Here is a 25,894-nt window from a genome sequence, read left to right as displayed (position 1 = left end):
GCTGTGGAGCGGGCCCAGTTTACGTGGTCACCGCAGTTGCTTCATGTACGAGCGTGCGCCCCCGGTCACACTAGGAGGAGACAACCGGCTCCATCCGCTCGAAGCTGTCCCGGCCCTTCACGAGTGGACTCTCCTCCTGCATTACGAACAGGGAAGGCAGCGGGCCCTCTCCCGAGTCGCAACTTGGCTGGGGGGCTGCGCAGGGCACCTGGACCCCGGCGAGAATAAGCAAGCCAATGCGCCTCAGGTCCTATTAAGGGCGCTAGAAGATCTTCAACAGGTCACAAGAGAGGGTTGGGCCCCTGACGGTCAGGGCGTTTGCCCTCCTCGGAACCCACGTATACTCCTGAACCTGCAAGATCCGGGGGTGGTAGCCGGCACCCCGCCGGGGGCGTGCTGCGCAGGCCTCCAACTGAAATCTCTCTTCCTTGGGTACTGCCCCGGAGCCTCGTGTTGTCCTACACCACGGGAAGCTCCCCAGTTGGATAGAGCAAGAAGATCTGAAGGGCAGTTACATAAGAGGGGCTAGCTGTTTTCGGAGCTTTTTAATCTCACCCCCCCCCCCATCACGCTTAGCCACTGGAGGACGAAGCCCGTATACACAAGCGTATACCTCTCAATAGACCATTCTGGAGGGGCTCTCTGTGTATGGCTGTGACCCACGCACCTCGGCACTGGGATCCCGCCACCCATGGACCATAAGGGCAAATTGGCGAAATATAGGTTTACACCAATCCACAAGTCCAAGATGTCGACTGTGGGATCTGACGCCGCTGCCACCAAGGCAGATGTCGCTGACCTGCTTACCAGGATGAGAAGCATGAGCAGATATAGGCAACAAAATCGATAAAATCACACAAAGAATGGACAAAATGAACGACAGGCTGAAACAAGTCGAGCACAACAAAACCTCTCTGAACACGGAGGCTCAAAGGGATCACTGCATCGCAGAAATAGAACACAGGGAAGAACAAATACGCCTAAAGGTTGACAATCTCGAATATAGGGAGCGCCGTAACATTCGTGTTTGGCGTGCCCGAAAAGGAAGGCGAAACCAATCTTGACCTAAAAACAGACCCTACACACCATTCTTAAGCTCTTATTTAGGGATGAATTAGTGGATGAACCGAAAATTGAACGCATCCATAGGGCTGGAGGCAGACCATGAGGCCCGAGATCAATACTGGCTCGTTTTCACAATTACGTGGACAGAGCTAGGATCCTAGAAAAGACCAGACACGCACCACAGCTTTCACTGGGCGAAGCGAACATCTCAATCTACCAAGATCTATCATTGCTCACGTTGGCAATGAGGAAAAAATGCTCCCCAATTACACGGATGCTGAAGGACAAAGTTATCAGGTAGCGGTGGGGTTATCCGTTCTCACTCACCTTTGATTGGGAGGCCTCGACAACGAAACTAGTTTCGGAAAAGGACATTGCGGACTGTATAGCGGACCTGTTGGGTCCCCAGGGAGAAGGGCCCACCCTTGCTGAATCGAAAGGAGGAAAGGGTGAGTGGCGTACTAAGTGCCCGCGGCGCAGGAGGATTCAGGGATCCAGGAAATTCCGGAGAATGAACAATTCACAAGACATGGAACATTGACCCAGATTCCAGGCGGTCACGTTAAGCAGCACGTGGCAAAGGTACAATGGGGTGATTGGTATGGTTGAAGCTGAGCGCTCGGGCCCCACCCGTGAGAAAGTGGAGTGTTTTCGGTACGTTGGTGCGGGGAGCTCACGTGCAGCATGCGCCAGCGGTGCACCCGACCCCAGGGTCAGACTTCGATCTAATTGTTTAATTTCTGTTACGCATTTGACAAACTGGGGCCTGCATATTTAGGGTGCCTGGGTGGAAATGTGGGGAAAAAATGGACACTGGACCGATGCCTAAGAAGAGGGTCAGAATTAACACTTGTATGTTGCTTTTGCGATGTTTAGAATGCACGGTTGGGGGCTCACCGTTAAATATGTTTACGTTAGGATAGGACCGCTTGTTTCGCGGTTTCCATTGGTGGTCCGAGGCCGACTGGGTGATGTCATCCTGGACGGGTCGGACGCTGAATGTTGGGGGGCGGGGGAGAGGGAGGAAAGGGTGGGCTGGGAAGAAGACATACGATCCATGAGAAGATGAACCTGGGGGGTGGAAGTACACAAAGTGGGACCATGAAGGGTCAGGGCGCAAATTGGAAGGGTCTCTCTGTGGCCTCTTCAGGACTCTGAGACCAGACGCATGAGAAATGAGCCATGCAATGCATTATCGAGCACGACAAGGACCATGATGCAGACGACATGGTCGCTTAAGCACTCACACGACGCTCAAGATGGCGCCTATACTCTCCAACGACACTACGAATATGCACACTTAATGTGAAGGGATTAAATTCCCCCACGAAATGATCCATGGTGGCCAGAGAATTCAGGAGGTCAGACGTAGATGTCCGTTTTCTGCAGGAGACACGATACCAAAGGGGGGGAGGAGAGGGTGATTCCATCACATGAAGTGGGTCCTTCCTACTGGAGCTCTGGTATTTAAAAAAAAAGCGGGAGTGGGGATTTCAATTCGCAGGGGCCTTCGGATGTCGACTCTTGAGACTTGGTCAGACAAGGAAGGAAGGGCGCTCGTGGTTGTGGGAAACATTCGAGGCACAATTGTCACCCTAGCCACGCTCTACGCACCTAACCAAGGCCAGAATAGGTTCCTCCACAAAATCACTGAAAAAGTTTTTAGCATGGCCAAGGGACACAGTGCTAGGTGGAGACTTGAATACATGGATGGACAGCTCTGTGGATAGACAGACTAGGTCCAAAACACACGATCCACCCACATCCCGAGATGAGGCTGAAATCAAATTAACCCTGGACCTATATGGCCTCACTGACAGTTGGCACCATTTGCATCCAGCGGATAGGGGATTCACCTTTCACTCCCTCCCTCATGACACTCTCACGCATTGATTACATTTTCCTCTTCGATGGCCTCCTGCGAATACTTCGCGGCGCGAATATACACCCCACGGCATGGTCGGACCACGACATGGTTACGGTGGACGTATGCTGGAACGACCTGGCCCCTCGGAATACCAAATGGAGATGTAATGACTCCTTATGGGCAGACTCGGTTTTCAAAGAAACTCTTGAAACTGAGATCGATCAATTCTTCGCCACAAATGACACGGGAGAGGTTGGGAAGACGTCCGTATGGGAAGCAGCCAAGGCCACTCGGAGGGGGGTGCTCATTAGGAAGGGGACCCGAAAAAAAAGAGACCGTGCCCTGATAGAAAATAATATTAGGGAGAAGCTCTCCACAGCCCAAAGGTTAGCACAGTCCTCCCCATGTGAGAGACCCAAGCATCTTGCCGAAGCTAGGAAGCTCAGAGAGGAGCTGAAAATACTTATCGTGGGCAAAACAGCTCAAACCCTACAATACCTCAAACAAAAATATTACGAAAAAGGCGACAAGGCAGACGCCCTCCTGGCGGCTCGTCTTCGTACACAGAAGGCAGAGAGGTGGGTCGATCTCATTGAGAGGACTGACGGCACCCTCACAGACACGACAGCAACATCCCCCGAAGGCATACAAGCAGCATTTGCCTTCTTTTATGAAGACTTGTATACATGTGACCCTCCCCCTCCTCCCGAGAGTATCGACACATACCTCGAAGAAGTGCAGATTCCCACGCTCACATCCGTGGAGGCCGAATCCTTGGACACACCAGTCACAGAAGAGGAAGTCACGGATGCCATGAAAACGCCTGAAGACGGGAAAGGCCCCTGGGGATGATGGTTTCACGCCTGGGTTTTATAAGACATTCTCCGCATTCATTGCCCCCTTTCTTGCATCCTTGTTCAATCACATCTTTGATACAGGCCAAGCCCCCCCCGCCGTCCTTCTCTCAGGCCCTGCTCGCTGTCATTCCAAAGGAGGGTAAAGACCCCAAATATTGTAGCTCCTATCGCCCCGTCTCTCTTCTCAACATTGATGCTAAGGTATATGCTAGAGTCATTGCGGCCTGGCTTGAATCACACTTACCTTGAGGAAGACACTTCACCTAATTCATGAAGCACAGGGCATGGGTGGGGATCCGTCTTTTCTGTCACTGGACGCTGAAAAGGCCTTTGATAGGGTGCCATGGGCCTTCTTAGAAAGGGTTTTGGTCTGGAACGGGCTCTGGCCGAAGCTCTGTCGCGCCATCAAAGCACTGTACACATCCCCCACAACATCAGTAGCAGTGAACTGCCTTGGAAATGGGAACAAGGCAAGGATGCCCACTGGCGGCAATACTATTTGTATTGTCCCTTGAGCCGCTGGCGCAGAGGTTAAGGAACGATGGTAAAGTTAAGGGAATCATAGTGGGTGATCGAGAGTATAAACTAGGCCTCTACGCTAATGGTATATTACTACACCTAACTGACCCCCTGAATTCTGTCCCAGCTGTGATCGATATAATCGAGGAATATGGCAAACTGGCCGGCCTGAAAATTAATACTGGAAAGTCTATCCTCCTCCCAATTGATAAAAGTAAAGACTGAGTCGGAGCGCTTTGCCCCTCTAGGTGTAAAAGTCAGCTTCTCCACACTCCGATATCTAGGCATCAATGTTACACGTGACTTGGATTCCCTATATGAGGCTAACTTCCCCCCCTCTGTCACTTGTCCTTCAAAACGACATCCAAAGGTGGTCCAGACTAACCATCTCCAGGCTGGGCCGTCTAAACGCAATTAAAATGGTGATTCTTCCCAAAATACTTTATTTGTTCCAAATGTTCCCCATCAAAATGCCCCAAGAATACTTTACGGATACTAGAAAGTCCCTCTTAGCCTTCCTGTGGCAAAATCAAAAGCCAAGAGTCCCCAGATCTTTCTCCAGCTTCCAAAAGACAATGCAGGGGTAGGGGTAGGCCTCCCGGACATAGAAACATATTATAGGGCCGCCCAACCGCGCGTGCTTGTCCCGCATGTCAGGCAGCAGTCAGAGCCGCAATGGATAGCCTTGGACAATTACCATCTCCGCCCTTTCATTCTGGGTGAATGGCTATGGGTTCCGTGTTCCCAGCTACGCAATAGTGTCAAAAATCACCCCATTATTGGAACGATATGGGCAATATGGAAGCCAGGCAAGAAAATGGTGGGCGTTACAACATGGCCCTCTCCATTGGGACACCTCTGGTCGCCAGGGATCCGGGATGCAAACCCGGACCCAGGGAGCTATGACACCTGGTATGACGCGGGACTGGAAAGGGCTGGTCAACTCTGGAGGAATGGCACCTTCATTACTATTCAGGAGCTTCAGGAGGCACTTGGCATAGGCTCGCTTTCAGTTTCCCTCTACCTTAGACTCAAGGGAGTGACGACAAGGGCGATATGGAAAGATCTGCTACAAAAGGGACCTCACCCCGTTCGAGGGAATTCGCGATACCTGTATGACCTCTAGAGGTTTAATTCGTGCAATGTACTCGGCGCTGATTGAGGTCGATATTACACCATCCCTCACACTCAAGAACAGATGGGAATCGGATATGGGCAGGCAGATTTCACAAAACTTATGGTTGCAAATTTGTAGACGAACGGCGAAATCATCTATATCCTGCCAATACAAATTGCATGCCGTCAAGTTGATGTATAGATGGCAGTATGATCCGACACGGCTGGACAAAATGTACCAAGGGGTAAGCCCACAATGCTGGAGGGGCTGTGGGAAGCGAGCAGACTATTGGCATATGTGGTGGGGATGTGAGGTGGTCCAAGCTTATTGGTCAGAAGTTCTCAGCTGGATCAAGGAATTGGATGAAGGTGTATGGGAAAAACAACCACTCCTGATTCTGTTCGGCCTGGTTGAAACGGACGACACGACCTTGAAAGCACCCAAAATGATACAAGGCCTTCCAATGGCCGCAAGAACCTGTCTCACCATGGCTTGGAAGAGACCCAAGCTCCCTAGCAAAACAGAGTGGTTGGGGGTCGCACTGAACATATACAGAATGGACAATCTGACTGCGGCTCTGCAGGGAGATCGCACCACAGTTGAGAATGCATGGTCTGAATTTCGTGCTAAGTATGTCACAAACAGAATGTGTGCAGAGCGTTACTACACCCAGAGATAATCTATGCGATGGTTCATGTCTGCTATGTAGATTTCACAGGACATTTTGTGCTCATGTGTCCCATGTTATGTATATGAAAATGGATCTAATGTAACATCTGGTGTCTTCTAGCCCGTCGGTCGGCGACATGAGAATTGTGGGAGAGGGAGCAGGGTGTAAGCAATTGGTTTCTTTAGTGTTATTGGAAATGTATGTTCCGCAAAGACTTTATATGTTCTATACACAGTTGCTGTTTTTTTGCAATAATCCTTGGTTGTCCTGTTGGTGGAAAATGCTTGTATATGATTATCAAACTGATACCTTTTGAAAACTAATAAAACTGAAATTTGAAAAAAAAAGGACAGTGTGGAAAAATGTTCCCACTCAGAGGTAGAAGGAAAAATAATCCACCAGTAAAATAAAAAAAAGTTCTGGGGTTCTCACAAGGGAGTAAGATTTAGCCCTAAAGTGATCTCACCTAGTGTTAGGAAGAATTCTCATAAAAGTGCCAATTCCCTTCACCTTAGAGACCCCCAGCAACTTTGCTGGATTTTTAGGACTTGTGAGCTCCCCCCCCGCCCCCACTCATGTATTTTGATGTGGGTTTTACTCTTGTGTTCTTTGATTATGGAGTTTTAGAAAACTCCATAGGCATCTTTTCATGCGTGTCGCACAGCACCCTCAGAGCAGTGGCACAGGGAAACCTTTTCAGGCTTTCCCAAGGTTTAAATACTTTCTCTGGGATAAACTACTGTCTTCAAATTCCTAGACACCTGCTGGGTGAGCGGCAGCTAGGCAGAAATGAATGGGAGAAAACTGTTTAAAGGGCGAGTCGCTTGGCTTGGAAGGTAGAGTCGACCACTGGAACGAAAGCACTGAAGAGCTGGAAGAGGACGGCTGCTGAAACTCCTGGACAGTTGGTTTGCCCGGTGAAGCCCTGCTGCAGATCCAAATCACCAAGTTCATCTTGACAGAAGCCCTGCAAGGATGACCTTTCCCTTGGAGTCAGTGGGACCAATCAACTTGAACCGTAAGCCATCTGGATACCATTCTCTGAGCTGATTGCATTTTCCTCAGAGTGCTGCAGGAAACCGAATAACCAGGGAGAGCGACACCAGTTTGTGTGCTTGACTACAGCTAACGGAATTGAAGATTTGCCAGTTGCCAGCTTTGCGACCAGTCCCAGTGCAGGAGTCCCGACATCCTCCCTCTTATCCCCACGACTGAGGCTCAGGAACAGAAAGATCTGCATGAGCTACCAGGAACAGAATCTTCAGCTGCATCTTTTTCTTCATTGTAAGGTACTGTGAAAACCCGACCGAGAGAACTTACCTCTCACGGCAAAAGTGCTTGGAACTGTTGCAACTTGCATGCCTAGTCAGCTTGTGACCCAACATATGAATCTTTCTTTTACGAACCACTTCTGATAAATGGAAAAGTCTTTGCCAAAGTTATCTACCAGAACTGCTTTATCCTATACTAGACTCTAGCCCATTGACTTTGGCCTAACCTATTACATTGAATTGCCTCCTCTAGTGAACTATTTGCACTGTTTAAGAATAACTAATATTCTTTATTAACCTATGCCTTTTTGCTCCTACCGCAAAGTACTCTGAATGGCATTTTGCTCCTCCTTCAATGTAGTTTAAATGCCTCAGACCCGTACCGTGTAAAGTACTCTTTGTGTGCTATAGATTGCCTCCTTCTAGTGAATGTTTTATAACTGACTGTGAAATAAATTAATAAGTGTTTTACCAAGAAACCTTGTGTAAGAGTCCATTTGAATATATGTGATTGTAGACCTCTAACATTACAGCTCACATTCCCTTTTGAGATAAGCCTGGCTGCTCAGCAACTCCACCAAAACTGTGTAGTACAGACTTATACCAAAGGTTGGTTTTGCTTACACCTCGAGTCCTAGTTGTGTGTAGTGGTCCCAAAGGGTACTGCATACAAACTTTGCCTAACACGCAACACTTGAGCATTTTGAAGGTGAACAAGTTATTCTTACCTGGTAACGTTCTTTTGATGGGATGGTCCGACGGCGTATTCCATATATATGACAGTAATCACCACAGCAGTGCTGCTTTGGAAAACCTTTCGGCGTCTGCATCGATGATGTCGATACGCCGCCCTCGAGGACCTCCTCCGACGGCTGACGTCAATGGACGTTATAAGTAGGACGCACGACGCCTGTAGCCTCAGTTGTAGTTTTTTTCCCCAGAACGTGTGCCACCAGTCTGCTGCCAGTCTGACACAAAGCCTTGCGGAAACGTAAGCTGCAATCGCACAAGAAATTCTGTAGCGGGGAAGGTAGGGAGGGAGCGATATGGAATACGACGTCGGACCATCCCATCGAAAGAACGTTACCAGGTAAGAAAGTAACTTGTTCTTTGAGGGGATTGGGTCCTCCGACGTATTCCATATCTATGACAGACTCGCAAAGCAGTACCAAGCAAGGAGGTGGGAAAGAATTTAGAATACAAATTTAGCATGCCCAATCAAATTGCAGAATAGAGAACCGCCTTGCCAAAGGCCAGATCTTGCCCTCTGATGGAATCGAGGGAATAGTGACGTACAAAAGTATGCACTGAAGCCCAGGTGGCTGCATCGCAGATGTTACGAATAGGAACACCCCTCTGCAGGGCAGTAGACAGAGCCATACCCCTGTTAGAATGGGCCCGTAAGCCGACCTGTGGGTCCTTACCCGCCAAGCGGTAACACTCAGATAGCCAAAATAATCCAGCGAGATAAAGTCCGTTTAGTCACAGCTTGTCCCAAACGCTTTCCAGCGTAACCAATGAAGAGCTGATCGTCCACTCTGACCCGGGACATGCGTGAAATATAAAAGCTTAACGCTGTCCTAGGATGAAGCCTATGGAGCCTCTCCTCTTCCTTACCAGGATGTGGAGGAGGATAAAATGCCGGAAGAACAACCTTCTGGCCTAAATGAAATTCCGACACCACCTTCGGAAGAAAAGGACGAACTCTAAGGACAACCCTGTCCTTATGAAACACAGTGAAGGGTGGCTTAACTGAAAGTGCCTGTAGTCACTCACTCACTGAGCTGAAGTGACCGCAACTAAAAATACAGTTTTAAGAGTTTACAGCCTCAAAGGGCATGAATGCAAAGGCTCAAACGGAATCCCATCAGAAACTTGAGAACAAGGTTCAAATCCCAACTGGGCACCTGGAAAGGCGATGGAGGGAACACATTAGTGCGCCCTTTCAGAAACGGAGAAATTAAAGGAATTTTAAAATAGGAACACTTCAGACGAGCGCTTAAATATGGACAGCGCTGCCAGGTAGACTTCAATGGTACCCACTTGAAGGCCCCTGTGGGCCAAAGAAAGACAGAACCATGGGAATTTCACATGCAAAAGGATCCACATCCTTAACCCTGCACCAGTCGCAGAACTTTCTCCACCGGCAACGGTACAGGGACTTTGTTGCGGGCCTTCTGGCCGAAAGCAACACCTCCATCACGTCTTCAGGAAGGTCACAATCCTTATACCTCAACCATTCAGAAACCAAGCGTGAAGGTTGAGGGACCTGACCTCTGGATGGGGAACCTGACCCCCCTCCCGTGAGAGCAGATCGTCTCGGTAGGGAAGACGATGTGGAGGGCAGATGGACAAGTTGAGAAGGTCCTGGTACCACGTCCTCTGGGCCCACGCCAGAGCAATGAGGATCATCCGGGAACAGAACCTACGTGGTACTTGAGGGATGACTGGGACTGGAGGAAACGCGTACAGCAGTGGGAATGACCACTCCACCACATACGCGTCTCCTAAGGCTCCATTTGGAGGAAATTCCCACGAGTAGAACCTCTCGCACTTCTGGTTGACACTGGAGGCGAAGAGATCCACCCGAGGGGTCCCCCAAAGGGCGAAGATCTCCAGGAGAATCTCCCGAGCCAACTCCCACTCGTGAGAGATCACGCTCTGCCTGCTCAGAGCGTCCGCAGTCTTGTTTTCGTCTCCTGCCAGATAACTGCCGAGATCGAAACTTCCTGCTGGATTGACTAGAACCAGAGCTGCATCGCCTCCCTGCACAGAGAAGTGACCCTGCACCCCACCCCCTTTTTGTTGAGGTAGTGCATGGCCACCGTGTTGTCCGTCAGGATCAGGACATTCTTTCCTCGCACAGTCAGCAGAAAAGCCTTCAGGGCTAGCCCGACGGCCCTCAGCTCCAACAGATTGATATGGAGTCTGGACTCCGACGGAGACCGACCGCTGACTGTCAACTCGTTGGCATGAGCTCCCCATCCCGTGAGGGATGCGTCCGTCACGATAGTCACCTCCGGCCAGGGCAGCCAAAATGGAGCCCCCCTCAGATTGCCTTCGTCGGCCCACCACAGAAGGTCCTGGGCGACCGAAGACGGCACCTGAACAGGGTCCTACATCCTGCCGGAGGACTGAGACCACTGGAGCTTGAGTGCCCATTGAAAAGATCTCATCCACAACCTGGCCTCTGGCACCAGAAGAATGCAGGATGCCAAGAGGCCGAGCAATCTCAAGAACTCGAACGCTGGGAGAGTCTGGGCAAGTTGAAACTTGTGCACCATCTGCTGAATGTGAAGAGCCCTCACCTGGGGAGGAAAACACTGCCCCAGGGACGTGACGAGCACTGCTCCGATGTACTGGAGCCTCTGAGTTGGTGTCAAATGGGACTTCAAGTTGAAGGAGAAGCCCAGCTTGTGGAGGGAGTGGCAGGTGACTGACAGATGATCCAAGACTTGCTCGGGAGAGCGTGCCCTGATCAACCAGTCATCCAGGTAGGGGTAGATGTGAATCCCCCCTTTCCTGAGGTGCGCTGCCACCACTACCATGAGCTTGGTGAAGACCCTCGGGGCGGAGGTCAATCCAAACGGCAGGACCCGAAACTGAAAGTGCGAGTCGTCAACCGCGAACCTCAGGTACTTCTTGTGCTTTGGATGGATCGGCACATGAAAATAAGCGTCCTTGAGGTCGGGAGACACCAACCAGTCCTGAAGTTGAAGGGCCTGAGGACGAGAGAGGGTAACCATCTTGAACTTGTCCTTCCTGAGGATTTTTGTCCAAACCGCGCAAGTCCATGATGGGTCTCAATTCCCCAGTCTTTCTTGGAAATCAAAAAATAAGGGGAATACCATCCCTTGATCCTTTCCGCTACAGGCACCAGTTCTATGGCGCCTTTCTCCAGCAGGGATTGAATTTCCTGTGCAAGGAGCGGATCCGGACTCTTCAAAGAGAGATTCCCCGGTGGATTGTCTTGAGGCCTCTGCTGGAAAGGAAGACAGTAGCCATGGGTTATGATCTCTAGAACCCACACATCTGAAGTAATGGTGCGCCACTCTGCAAGATGCTGTGCCAGCCTTCCCCCAACCGGTGAACCATGAGACATGGCCTCATGACTGAGCTGAAGCGGCTGCGGTGTTGCCTGAGGGCAAAGAGGCAACAGCCCGAGCGGCCTTGGCACCTAGAGTACCTTGTTTTCTACCTCTGGCACTCCTATGGTGGCCCCTTTGACTGGCAGCTCCACTCGCTTTACCAAAGGATGAGTAATAACGAAAGGAACCTCCCCTCCGTTGCTGTCCCCCAGGACGAAAAGGGCAGAGGTTGTCGAACTGCAGTGCCCAACAACTTCGCTGCAGCTTTTGAGGTCTGCAACCTCTCCAGGCTCTCGTCAGCCTTGCTGCCAAAAAGATGTTCCCCGTCAAAGGGCATGTTGAGGAGCCGGGCCTGCACACCAGGAGCAGACCCCCGACTTCCGCAACCACGCAAACCTGCGTATCACGGTGCTCGCTGCCATGGACCGGCTGACGCAATCTGCCATGTCCAAACCCGACTGAACGGCCTCACACATGGCATCCTTGCCATCCTGAACCATGGCAAGGAAACCATCCCGTTCGTCCCCTTTGGGAATATGTTCAGCCCCTAAGGAAACAGTTCCACAGAGTGCGTGAAACGAGACAAGGCACATATGGAGTTGGCCGCCTGAAGCGCCATACCCCCTGCAGGAAACACTTTCTTCGCCCAGCCGTCAAAACGCTCGTCGTCCCCATCAGGAGGGATGGTAGGGTACGACGCCTGCTTTGAAGGGGCCGTAGCCACCTGCACCAACAAACTCTCCGGAGTAGGCTGCGTGGACAAGTAGCAGGGGGTCACTACTGGCTGGGCAGTATTTTCGCGGCAAAGACTTGCCTACTGCCGGGAGACTCTCCGGAGCAGTCCAAGCCGCCGCCACCCTCCTCTGTAGAGCCATATGAAACTGCAGTACCGGGTCAGTCGGTGGACCAATGTCGAGGCTATCCGTAAGGTCATCCTGAACAAACTCCCCCGGGGAAGCAGACCATCCTAAGTGCTCGGTGACGCTTGACATAAGGCGCCGGTACGAAGAATCGGCATGAGTGCCAGGCTCAGGCCTACAAAACTCCACCTCCGGAGAGGTGTCCAGCCCACTAGCATCATGGAGGGACTGCCTGCGGTCCTCAAACTGGCTATGGCCCGAGAGAATCTCGTCTGGCACCATGCCATCATCAGAGCCCTCATCCACCTCTGAAATAAACTCCAGATGGCGGTAAGAAGGCACAGAACTTGAACCAAAGCCATGCTTGACCTTGGCCAGAGCCTTTCTAGGGGGTTCCACTGAGCCTCGGGGTACCCAGTCGACACAGCCTTGAAAGGCGTCTAATGAATCGGGGCAGAGAGAATCGCCGACGACAGACGCAGCGCCGACAGCATCGAGACAGGCCTCGAAGGCGGAGCCTCGAGCGTGTGCTTCGACATCCTGGGCGCCAACGGCATCGACGACTTCCTTGGAGGTGGAGCTTCGAGAGAGTCAGTCGACAACTGTGATTCGTGAATCGCTAACATTTTCTTCCCGAAGGAAGCCCATTCCTCCGGTGTCGCATGCTTGGTGGGATAAGCGACCTGCCGACGGGCAGAGTCCTCGACTTCCGGGGCTTGGACACCTTACCTACCGACAACTTCTTGCGCTCCCGCAAGGCTTTGGACGTGAGTAACTAACAGTCGACACAGTCATCCGTGTCATGGGCCTCCCCGAGGCGCCAGAGGCAGGCGTCGTGCGAGTCCGTCACCGACATCTTGGACCCGCAGTCCCCGCACTTCTTAAAGCCCGGACGCGGTGTGGAAAACTAGGTAGACATCTTCACGGAGAAATACAAAAACAAGTTTGAAGAACCGAGAAACAAACTCCAAAGAGTCGAGGCGCGCCGAGATTCCCGAAGCGAACACGTTAGTGGAAAAAACAGAACTGAGGCTACAGGCGTCGTGCGTCCTACTTATAACATCCAGTGACGTCGGCCGTCGGAGGAGGTCCTCGAGGGCGGCGTATCGACGTCATCGATGCAGGACTGAGGCGCAAAAAGATTTTCCGAAGCAGCACAGCTGTGGTGATTACTGTCAGATATGGAATACGTCGGTGGACCCAATCCCCTCGAAAGTATATTACGGTCGTCCTTGCATCTAGGGCATTAAGGCTTTTTTTCTGCTGAGTTTGTGGGGCGTTGGAAAAACACAGGAAGCTCTATGGACTGGTTCACTTGGAATTTTGAGATAGATTTTGTAAGAACTGTGGATGTGTGCGTAGCACTTTGTGTTTGTGTATAACAAAGGGATCTCTTCATTAAAGTGTGTGCAGTTCACAGGCCCTTCTAATGGATGTAATAGCCACCAGAAAAGCTGTCATAAGTGAGGTAAGACTGGCTTTGAGTTGAAGATAGAAGTGACCATTAAATAATTGTGCTCCAAAACAAATAAAATTTCTAGAAGCATTTTAGTGTGCCTTCTAAAGGTAGCAGACCTATTCCTCAGAAAGAATTCAGCTGCTCCTATTCCATCCGATATAGTTTTTGATTACATTACTTACCTTTGATCTTTTTATACTTTGTGTGTTCAAGAAAGGCCATAATTGTATTTTCATATTCGAACCAACTGACTAACAACTACGTAAACACAAACGATAGTAAAGACTACCACAACCCAGGAACAAAACTGCCTCACAGACATCTACAACTGGAAGACAACAACCTCAAATTGAACCTAGCAAACACAGAAATAATGCTCTCACCCAGAGAAATCAACAGCCAACCCACAACTGGACTGGCCTGCCAGCATGGGAAGATAACCGAAGACTTCCAACGTAGTAAATAACCTAGAAATACTAATTGACAATGGAAAATCCCTGGAACCGCAAGTCAACATGATTACCAAAAAGAGGACTGCTACTCAAGACTCTACAGGACTACTCCCATTCCTTTCAGAACCCTCAATCATATCACTAATATTTACAAGGATCGACTGTGCAAACAGCCTCTACCTAGGAATGCCGGAAAGACTCACCAAGAAACTGCAAAGGGTGCAAAGCACAGCATCCAGGGTTCTATTATGATTGAACAGAAGACACTGCACCACTCCAGCTCTGAAGACCCTACACTGGCTACCAGTAAAAAACCTAAACTAAAATCATGACATTCAAAGCACTCTGCATCGCTAACAAAGCCTTCACAGTCAAGTAGCCAGATTCCTCCAAGGCAAGATCAGCTGCTACCAGTCAAGAAGGGACCAAAGATCAAGCGACATGCTAAAAATAGAAACAAAACACTACGTAAGTGGAAATTCGGAGGAGCAGTGTTCTCATATCTAATAGCTGACCTCTGGAACAACATGCCCAAAGAAATTAGAACTACAGAAGACCACTTTGTCAGAAAGACTCAAAATGGTTACTAAATAGACAATGACAACCACAAAGCAACACCGGCAGCAAAAACATTGCGGACCACAAAGAAACACTAAGGGACACAGAGTTAACGGTAATATCAGAGGATGGGAACACTGCACCAGGCGCAACTAGAGTGATCAGTGAAGAGAAGGCCGCCCAATCAAAGGGAGAACTTGAGCATAACACCCATGCACAATTATGCTCCAAGGACAGACCGGTAAACCATTAAAACCCAAGTATCATCCAACCTGTCCAACCAGAACCACCCTAAACCTGCACACCCACCACTAGAGTGGCCCGGCTGAGCAGCCACCACCTCCTCCATCTCAAACTTCAGCTTTGCAAACATTCAGCAATCGACCAGACATCAGGTACCACCAACCACCCACAACTAACCTGGACGAGCAACCAGGAACACAAGGTACAATCACCCAATGGTCACCATAACCCACAAGGAAGTTCACCCCGGACCTAGAGGAGGCACGATGGGGCGACATACCACAACCAAGAACGTTGGTAGATATTTAGTCAGATTTGTAGAGCATGCAGCAGCCCGGAAGCACTGTGGTGCTTGTTAGACAGAAAGCTTAGTTACAGGCAAGGACAGAGGACAACAAGTTCAGTTACATGTATACAGTTTTGCATATAATCTTTTACAAGGGTAAGAACATGCAGAGGGTTAGATAAAAAGGGAGGTTTTGATTTTTTATGGAAGGCAGGGAGAGAGTTTTCCGCTCTGATCTCTGGGGGTAGAGCATTCCATAGCTTGGCAGCTATTTAGGGGAAGCCCGGCCCTTCAGCTTTGGCTCCGTTGATGCGTGGGATGTGTAGTTGGTTGGCGTAGTAAGTACTAGTGGGTTGTGTTGAGTTGGATTTGGTTATAGTATCTGCAAGGTATGATGGTGCTGTGAGTTTAAGACATGTGAGAGTGAGGATTTTAAATGTGATGCGCTCTTGAACTGGAAGCCAGTGAGCTTCCAGTATGGTAAGCGTAATGCGTTTCCTTTTAGGAAGGCTCAGGGCAGCTCTTAGGGCATTGTTTTGCATGACTTGGAGTTGGTTAAGGTTTTTTGTGGATGAACCTGCTAGGAGAGCGTTGCAATAGTCTAGGTTTGCGCCAATGGTTGCTCTAGCTATTGATAGGCAGTTTGGCTTTGATAGGCATGGTTTAATTGCGTTGAGGAGTTTGGTGGTGTGGGCTGAGGTGATGGCGCTGACCTGTCTAGTCATGGATAGTGTTGAGTCTATGTAGACACCTAGAGTATTTACAGATGTGGAGACAGGAATGGTCGTATTGTCAATGGTGAAGTTTGAATACAATTTATCTAGTTTTGCTAGTGTGGTTTTTTTTTTTAACCTAATGATGATTTCCATCTTCTCCCCATTGAGGCAGAGGCTATTGGTTGCCAGAGAGACAGAGAGACAGAGAGACAGAGAGACAGAGAGACAGAGAGACAGAGAGACAGAGAGACAGAGAGACAGAGAGACAGAGAGACAGAGAGACGAGCTTGGGTGTCCTTGTAGAAGCCGGCGAGAGGTACGAGTACCTGAATATTGTCGCCGTAATTAGTATACGCGATACCTAGGGCGTCAAGCTTGTCAAAGAGGGGCTTCGTAAACCAGTTTAATGGGGAGGTGGGGTCAGATAGTGTAGGCTCTGCATGGTGAGGTAGAGCTTTGTAGTGGTCCTTAATTATTCTTTTTTTAAGGAGTTCAATTTTTTTGAGCATGGCAGTTTGGATACTGACACCATGCTTAATTTTTGATCTCATCTGGAGTGTGGAGGAAAGCCGAGTTCATTGAAGATGGCGAAGATTTCCTTCAATTGTGAGTTGGCATTGCAGAGTCAGACGTTGAAGGAGTTTGCTTTGGCTTTAGTAATAGCATCTTTATACTGGTGGGAGACGTTAAAGCAATTCTTAGTGTTGTCACTGGGGTTGGTTTGCCAGCTTTTCTGAGCCTCTCTTAAGGGAGCGTAGCGACTGTAGTTCTTCAGTGAACTAGGAGTTTGTGTAGCGACTTTTTTTCCTTTTTGTATTCAAGTGGTGCTATCGAGTTGATGGCTCTAGAGAAGGTATCTTTGTACATGTCCGCTAAGGTGTTCCGATCGTTGGAGAAATGTGGTGCTAGTGCTGGGATGTTAAGGTAAGGTCATAGGTTATCCTGTGTGAGTCTTTTGGAGATTCTTACTTGAACAGTGGGAGTCGGTGTGAGGATTTTTGGCGTGGAAGAAAAGGGTAGGGTGAACTCAATACAGTTGTGGTCTGTCCATGGCAAGACTGTTGGCTGTGACAGTGGTGAAACAATTGTGGCCTGCAACCCAATCAAGGGTGCGGCCATTGGAGTGTGTAGAGCTTGGGACTGTGAATCCTAGGTTGGTGAGCTCTTGAGGGAGGTGGCGGCTTTGTCATTGGAGTCATTAAACCGTAGGTTTAAGTCTCCATGAAGAAGGGTCCAAGTAGAGCCTTTGATGTTATTGCTGAGAAGGTTGGTGAGGTGTCCCTGGAAGTCTGATGGGGGGCAGCGAGAGTGACCGCAGGGCCGGATGCTTCATGTAGCCATGTTTCTGTGATGGCCTATAAATCGAGGTTCTGGTTGGAAAGGAGATTGTGTATTTCTAGGGCGTGTGCTGGAAGTGAGCGAACGTTGAGGAGGTAACATTTATGGTGTGGAGTGGGTGCGCAATTGGGCTTGATGCTGGCATGGATGCGGCCTGCGTCAGGCATAGTGTGTGCGGTGGGTGTGAATTTTTGTATGCAAGTGTGTATGAGGTGCGTGGTGTGATTGAGGGAGGAATGGGAGCCTAGGCGGAGATTACGGTGAGCTGTGGACATGGGCGAGTAAATGAGATCTAATGGTCGAGTTCTGGTGTCTGGTGAGCATGAGGTGGCTGTGTTTGGGCTTCGAGATTGCTGGGTGGTGATGAGGCTGGAAATTATGGCGTGCAGGTGGGGAGTGGTGCCGTGGAGGTTGAATGTAGGGAGAGTTAGTGAGTAGTGATATGGTGGTGGGTGGCTAGAATGTGTAAGAGCAAATGCTGTGGTGATGGAGGTAGAGCGCCTGGCGAGTTCCAGGCAAGCTTACTTGTGAGATTGGGCAGCATGGTGCGGGTGGGAGAGCAGGGGCCAGGTGTCACAGCAGGCTGAAATTAACACGGTGGGCAGGCAGCACTATGGTCCACTATTACACAGAGCAGGCTGCAGTGGGTAGAATAGCAATTACAGGCTATTGGGCAGGATAGCATTACAAGCTGCAGAGCAAAATAACATTGAAGGCTACTGAACAACAGAGATCAGGTCAGCATTACAGGCTACAGAGCAGCATTGGGCAGGATAGCATTACGGGCTGCAGAGCAACAGTGACCAAATTAGCATTATAGGCGGTTAGCACAGTGAGTAAACAGCATGGGCAGATATCACTACAGTCTGTATTTATACATGGTGAGCGGCAGCAAAGTGCGAAATGTCATTACCGGCCGATGAAGGCAGTCAATTGCTTGTGGAGACCGGGAGCTTCAGAGTCAACAGGACAGGACGTTAAACAATCAGGGGATAGGATTTATGAGTGGTGAGATAGCACGAACAGGGGCAAACAGGGCCTTAGATGGCCTTGGATGAGGCCAGCTCTTCCCCCTGCCGGCGGATATGGGGCCATTTCAAAACACTGGTTGCTTAGCAACCGCAGGGACGGTACCATTAAGCAGCAACTGAAGACTCACGCCAGAGGCTTCACCAAAACGGACAAACTCATTAGCCCATTTCCCCTTCCTGCTCCTCCCACATAACCAATGCCAGTACACTTTACTAGGGGCTAGCCGCTACACAAACACCAAATCACTCAAAGGTTCACACTCTACCGTCTCTCAGAATCTGGAAGCAAACCTAGAGGGAACTCCCTGGCACATAGTGCATAACACTACACAAATGCACACCAACAAATCGTTACTCATACATCCGCGACGCTGGACCCTTATGGATACAGCCAACCAGTGCGACAACCACTTTCCACCCAAACATCACACAACACACACTAGCACACACTGAGTCCTACCCATACAGTTACAACACACAGGGCCTCCCGAACCAACTCCCACATGCAGAACGCTCACATACACCAGTTCCTCCCCCACTATCCTAACCCCACTAACACACCCAGCCCTCCTCTTGAAGAGCCACGTGAGCGCATTGAGACTGCCCTTGGGTAGTGGTGTGCGGTATAAAGCAACATAACAGCTCTCTCATTCATCCTCTTAGCCTTGTTTTCTTGGATGACTCCCAGTGGGGAAAATTCTCAGAAACGTGCTAATTCCCTCCACCTTGGAGAACCCCAGCAACTGCTGGATTTTGACGACTTTTTTTTAACCTGGAGAGAGTGAGACTTTTTCCCCACTCATGTATTTTAATGTGATTTTGAACTGCGTTTCTTTTGGTTGTGGAGTTGGACAATCTCCATAGGCATCATCTTTTACATTGTGTTACACAGCACCTTCAGTGCAGTGGCACAGGGAAGTCTTTCAGATTTCCCAAAGGTTTAAATATCTTCTCTGGGATAAACTGTTTCCCAGAGCAGTAAAGTGAAATGAAATTGACTTTACTTACATTTGTAACTTTCTAGACCCAGCCCACACAATCTTACAATAGGGTTCTGGAGGGGTTCTCTAGTATCCCCTTTGTCTAGCTTCTCATGTAACATTTTTTATGCTACCCTTTTCTCACTGAATGGCTGGAGGCAGTGGTTTCATTTTAACTACCATGTGTGCATTTACAGCGGGCTGTGGTCGCAGCTGCAGTAAAGCACCCAAGGGTGCCATTTTTGTCAAAACGGCCCCAGACTTCTTTATTTCGCCATTTCTTTGTGGATAGGTCCTTGAGATTTACTCTGCGTGCCAAACCAGGTTTGGTCCCATTGTTCACTTTGCCTTTGGCGGGATTCATGAGTGAATCCCCGCCTCTCGCTCCAGGGTGTCTGGGGTAGGCAGGAAGTGAGGGAGGTGCCCGAAATTCCCTGTGCTTAGTCTCCTAGGAGACCCAAATGCACTCTGTGGCGATTGGCCAGCTGACTGTCTGGGCAAGGACAGCCACCCTGCTGGGTGAGTGACAGCTAGGCTGCAATTAACGGGAGAGAACTGAATAAAAGTTGAGGCGTTTGGCTTGGAAGGCTGAGTCGACCACTGTTAGACACAGTTTGTATGCTATACCCTCTGGGAACACTACAAACTACAGGTATAGGAAACCAAACCTTTGGAATAAGCTTGTACTACACCGTTTCGGTAGCGTGTTGCGCAGCCATGCTTATCTCAAGAGGGAATGTGAGCTGTAATGAAGTTAGAGATTTATAGTTACAAGTATTCAAAAAAACTCTCAAGGTTTCTTGAATAAACCATTATTAATTTATAAGCCTTCTTCAGAAAGGAGCAATATAAGAGTACCACTCAAATACACTTCATGAAACACACGCCTAATATCTCTAAATCAGTAGATACCCTTTTGGGATGGCCCACAGAGACTACCTACACCCTCAGGTGACTTCAATTGCTAGGGTGCTGGGGACATTAATATATCACTGTTGCATTTAGAATCATATATAGAGTCAAAGGAAAGGATTTGGAACTAACAAGAGACCACACATTCTTAAGCAGGCAAATACTTTCAGGTCCCCCCCAATAAGAGCCATTCAGTGGAAGAGGCTAAGCCAAAGTCAATAGGCAAATGTCTGAGCTGAAGCACCTTTGTAGGCAAGTATAAAGTCTTCGCACAAAATTAATTGTAGAAGTCTCTGAAGAAAATAAGAATCAAATGTAGGGGCACAAGCTGATTAGACTAGTGAGTAGTAGCAGATGCAAGCAACTCTACAGTAAGAGGCAAGTTTTCTCAGACTTTACAGTACCTTTGTATTGAAGAAAAAGTGTAGCAGATGACTTCAATTCCTGTGCAGCTCTGCAGATCGCACTGTTCCTGGGCCTCATATGGGGACAAGAGGGAGGACTTCTGGAGACTCCTGCACTGCAATGAGACGGTCACCGCTTGCATCCAGCAATCTTCAATTCAGTGGTTGCTCAGTGTTTCAGCTCCTCGCGTCTACCACGAATAGCAACACCGTGGTTCCTGGCTGTCGAGATGGGGTTTCCTTGCTTCTGGGGTCCCGCACTCTGTTGAGGGGGCTCAGGCTCGGTCAGTCCTGCTTCCTGGGGCCCTAGGCCAGCTTAAAAGCAACGCACACAATCTGGTGTTCCTCTTCCTGGCTATACGGCTTCCAGCAGCAACTCTGAAAATTCAAACAGCTCCGAGAAGGATGTCCAGGTGGCTTACTTTGGAGTTGATTGGTCCCACCAACTCAAATGGAGAAGTCGTCCTTGCAGAGATTTCTCCGTCGATACGAATTTGGAGTTTCAGCACAGCAGCAGGGCTTCACCGGGAAAGCCAACAGTCCAGGAGTTGCAGCAGGCGTCCTCTTCCAAGTTCTTCTTTGGTTCCTTTGTCCAGTGGCCAACTCTGCCTCCCAAGCCAAAAGCCTTGCCTTGCATTCATTTCTCTCCCATTCATTCCAGCCTAGCTGTCAATCGCCCAGCAGGGTGACTGTCCTTGCGGGCCGCCTGCTGGCCAATCACCACAGAGTGCATTTGAGTCTCCTGTGCCATAGCAATTTTAACTTTCGGAATGCAGAAAAATGTCCACAGAGCAGATACACAAAATGGAAGTGAGTGCCAATCTAAGGGCACTGGACGGTTCTAGAGTGTTAGGGCAGTTTCTCTGAAGTCTAACTAAGGGCTTAGTAAAACCAGTCAACTGAGGCAGTACAAGACTCCAGTCTTAGTATAAGGCTGTATACCACCTGAGTTCATTGTAGCGTAGGCAGAGCAGCCAGGCTCATTTTAGGAGGGAGAGGGCTGTAGAATCAGTACAAGTGAAATTGTAATACAAATTATCCAAAGAAACACTGAAAAGCTGTGTATTGTAAAAATAAAGGTTTTATTTAAATACAAGTAGGCCCAGATAAATCTAGGGGTTAGTAAGCACTAAAACATATGAAATCACAGTAGAATAACACTATACCTAAAAGTACACCTATACAATAACACTTTACTTTTGGGAAGAGGCACAACCTAAATCGCAGGAGAGTAAAATACCTTCACATCTACTTTCTATTAAGACTGTAGAAACAGTTGCTAAGGAAGAAAAGATGTGAACCATACTTCTAGGAATAGTGCATCACACATTCAAGATCAGTAAAAACCTTTGCATGTGTTCACTCTTAGAATTACAGTTACCAACCATCTTTTTACAAGTAATTAACTTTTAAACACGTATTTTCTTTCCTAGGCAGAAGTCACAATCCCTTGAAAGTCTTCCCCTTATTCTTGCAGCATGAGGGTCCACAGTGGCAGAAAGGGGGGGGGATGTCACTAGGACTAGTGACCAACAGGCAGTGTCAGAATAGGTTCTTTAGTAGCAAAAGTCAGAGTGCCTTAAGAAAACTGGGCAACCAGGTGAGTACTTTACTTCCGAGTTAGAAGAGGGTCTGGGGCTTCACAGAAGACACCCTGTATTAGGCAGAGTTTGTATGCAGTAGCATTTGGGACCACTACACACAACTAAGACTGCAGGTGTAAGCTAAACCAATCTTTGGCATAAGTCTGTACCACACAGTTCTGTGGTAGCAGTGCTGAGCAGTCAGGCCTATCTCAAGAGGGAATGTGAGCTCTAAGGGTGTTACAGAGGTCTATAATTACAAGTATTCAATTACTCTTATACTCAAGGTTTCTTGGTAAAACACCACATTTATTTCACAGTCAGTTATAAAACATTCACTAGAAGGAGGCAATCTAGATCACACAAACATACTTCAGTACTTCACAATATCAGGTTCTGAGGCATTTAAACTACTTTGAAGGAGGAGCAAAATTGCATTCAGAGCATTTGAAGTAGGAGCAAAAAGGCATAAGTTAATAAAAGATTACAGTCACTCTTAAACAGTGCAAATAGTTGGAGTTCCCCAGAGCAGTTGATTCACTGCAATAGGTTAGGCGAAAGTCAATGGGCTAAAGTCTTGTATAGGATAAAGCAGTTCTGGGAGTAAGACGGAAAAGTCTTTGCCAAAGTTCTCAGAAGTAGTTCGTAAAAGAAAGATTCATATGTTGGGTCGCAAGCTGACTAGGCCTGCAAGTTGCCAAGGTTTGAAGCACTTTTGCAGTGAGGCAAGTTCTCTCGGTCGGGTTTTCACAGAACCCGAAAATGAAGAAAAAGATGCAGCTGAAGACGTCTGTTCCTGGCAGTTCCTGCAGATCTTGCTGTTCCGGAGCCTCAGTCATGGGGACAAGAGGGAGAACGTCAGGGGGACTCCTGCAATGAGAATGGTTAAAAAAAAAAAACTGGCAAAGGCAAATCTTCAATTCCGGTAGCTGTAGTCAAGCACACAATTCCGGTAGCTGTAGTCAAGCACACAAACTAGTGTCCTTCTCCCTGGCTATTCGGTTTCCTGCAGCAATCGGAGGAAGATCCAACCAGCTCCGTGAATGGTATCCAGGTGGCTTACGAGTTGATTGGTCCCACCAACTTAAAGGGGAGACGTCGTCCTTGAAGGGCTTCTCTGTTGAGAGGAACTTGGCGATTCAGACCTGCAGCAGGGCTTCACCGGGCAAACCTCATGGTAGCTCATTGTAAAACCACTGCCACCAGCCATTTCTAGAGGAAAGGGTAGCATTTGACTGCTAAATGAGATTCTAGACATAGGGGATACCAAGTAGCCCCTCAGCACTCTATTGTAAGATAGTGTGTGTGCCGAGTCTAGGAATTTGAAAAGACTAGTAAAGTCAATGTCACTTTACTCTCTGGGAAACAGTAGTTTATCCCAGAGAAGGTATTTAAACCTTGGGACAGCCTAAAATGCTTCCTCGTGTCACTACACTGAGCGTGCTGTATGACGCACGAAAATATGATACCTTTGGCGTTGTCTAAAACTCCACAATCAAAGAGCACAAGAGTAAAACACACATCAAAATACATGAGTGGGAAAAAAGGCTCACACTCTCCAGGGGAAAAATTCCAGTCCTCAAAATCCAGCAAAGTTGCTGGGGGTCTCTAAGGTGAAGGGAATAAGCCCATTTATGAAAATTCTCCCTAACACCCTAGCAGTGGGACTGGGTGCACTGGATGAGAATCCTCCCCATCACAGAAACAACCCACAGCTTCACAGAAATCCTAACAGGCTTAAGGTAAGTACATAGCCAGGCCAACACAGTACCTTGGCATTGAAGAAGATTTTGCAGGGGAACTTCAGGGTCTGCAGCCAAATACCCGGTCAGTGGATTCCTTGTTGTGGTGCCTGAAAACAAGACCTCAGAAGAGACTTTGCAGCAGGGATCGATGAAGGCTAAGCAAGGTTTCCCTCGTGGCTGAATGCGGTTCTGCGCATTTGGTGCCTTTTCAAGGAGCACAGAAGACCGAAAATGGCGGTTGAATTCTTGTAGCTTTAAAGGTCCAGCACTCTGGTGAGGGGAATTTTCAGACTCTATTCTTGTCTCTGGAGATCCACCGGGATACCCACGAAGTTTCAGCGAGATTCGGAAGACCGTGCACCGCACAATGGCTTTAGGTCCCAGGGTATTGCAACACCACAAGGTCGCAGCAATGCATGGGATGGCTCAAAATGCAGGACTCCTTGAGTCTAGTGGGTCTCACCAGGCTCTGGGCCGTCGTTTTCAGAGGCCCCAGGTCGATTGAAAAAAAGGGCTACAGCAGGCTCTCCGGTCGCTGGAAATCATCTCAGCCGCTTTTCCTTCATCTTCCTCTTCGGTTCCAGTAGTCGACCTTTCTTCAGCTTCCAGGTTCGCAGTATTTATCAGAACTACAGCACAACCTCTGCATTCTCTCCCTGCATTTTACAAAAAGGGGAGGTCTGGTTGTCCAATCAGGACAGCCAGCCCCACCACCCCCCCCCCCCCCCCCCCACTGGGATTTGTACCCATTCAAGCAATGCGTAAGACAAAGGGCTGTGGAGTTTTGGATTCCTCCTTCACTTCCTGCTCTCACAGACTGGAGCCTGGGCAGGGAGTCCAGGGGACTCCCGCCGAAGACAGAAATCACAAAGGAATTCCCCGCCCTGTATGTCAGGGGAAGGAACAAGAAAGGACAAGAAAAACTAAAATGGCAAAAAAAAGACGACCGGGGCCATTTGGGTAAAAACGGACACCTTGGGTCCCTTTACTGCAGCTATGAACACAGCCCGCGGTAAAGGTGCACCAAATAAATACAAGGTATCACTGCCACCAGCATTGAAGGTAAGCTTGTCAGTAACAGAATTGTTACAGTTTTAATGTGAGGGGGAATACATTGCATCTCCCCAGCATTCTACATAAGGTGGGGTGAGCTGGTTTCACTTAAAAAGTAAAAAATCCAAAGATCCGTTCTACCCTTGGGAACTGTAGGTCACTCAAGGTTAGCACAATAAAGTTAAGGGGAGCCCCTAGGGCAACCCAGCAACTGGCACTTATTGCCAATAAGTTGTTAAAGAGGATAACTTTAAAAAGACACTATGGAGAGTCTTAAAAATGACACCTATATAAAGTTAAAGATTATGCGAGTGTGGAAAAAGGTTCCCACTCACTGCGGTATTATGGAAAAATATCCCACTAATAAAGTTCTGGGGTTGACCCAGGTCAGGAAGATTTACCAGTTCTGTGCAGATGTTACCCAACAACGAGATCATGAAAAGGGCTTCAATTATAGGCACACTGCAGTGGATAGCAACTACACTATAAAACATACTTTTAAGGACCAGATCCAACAACTACAGCTTAGGATGACGCAAACCACAACTGATTTTTAATGATGGCTATGCTCCACCTGTACCTGTTTCCTGATCTCTGCCTCCTCCCCTACACTATGGAGCAATGAACTATGCTTATGTCTGCATCATGCAAGAGTCACAGTTAAGAGCTATGTGCACAACTACATGGTACAAGAGTCACAGATAGTGTGCGCGCAACAGCGTAATGCAAGAATCAAAAAGGGAACAATCTGTGCGCCTGCATGATGGAAGCATCACAATGACAAGTTCTATATGCACCTGACTTATACAGGAGTTCACAT

General features: G+C 48.7%; 1 protein-coding gene across 7 annotated transcripts in view; it reads right to left on the bottom strand.

Moving 5' to 3' along the window:
* The window catches only part of CTNND1 (catenin delta 1), a 478,107-nt gene that overhangs the window by 174,654 nt on the left and 277,559 nt on the right, over window positions 1-25,894 (bottom strand). The window lies entirely within an intron of this gene.

Source organism: Ambystoma mexicanum, chromosome 12 (assembly GCF_040938575.1).
Source record: "Ambystoma mexicanum isolate Mex_15411 chromosome 12, UKY_AmexF1_1, whole genome shotgun sequence".
Classification (NCBI taxonomy): domain Eukaryota; kingdom Metazoa; phylum Chordata; class Amphibia; order Caudata; family Ambystomatidae; genus Ambystoma; species Ambystoma mexicanum.
Note: the sequence above shows the minus strand (reverse complement) of the source record. Positions and strands in the feature narration are given on the sequence as shown.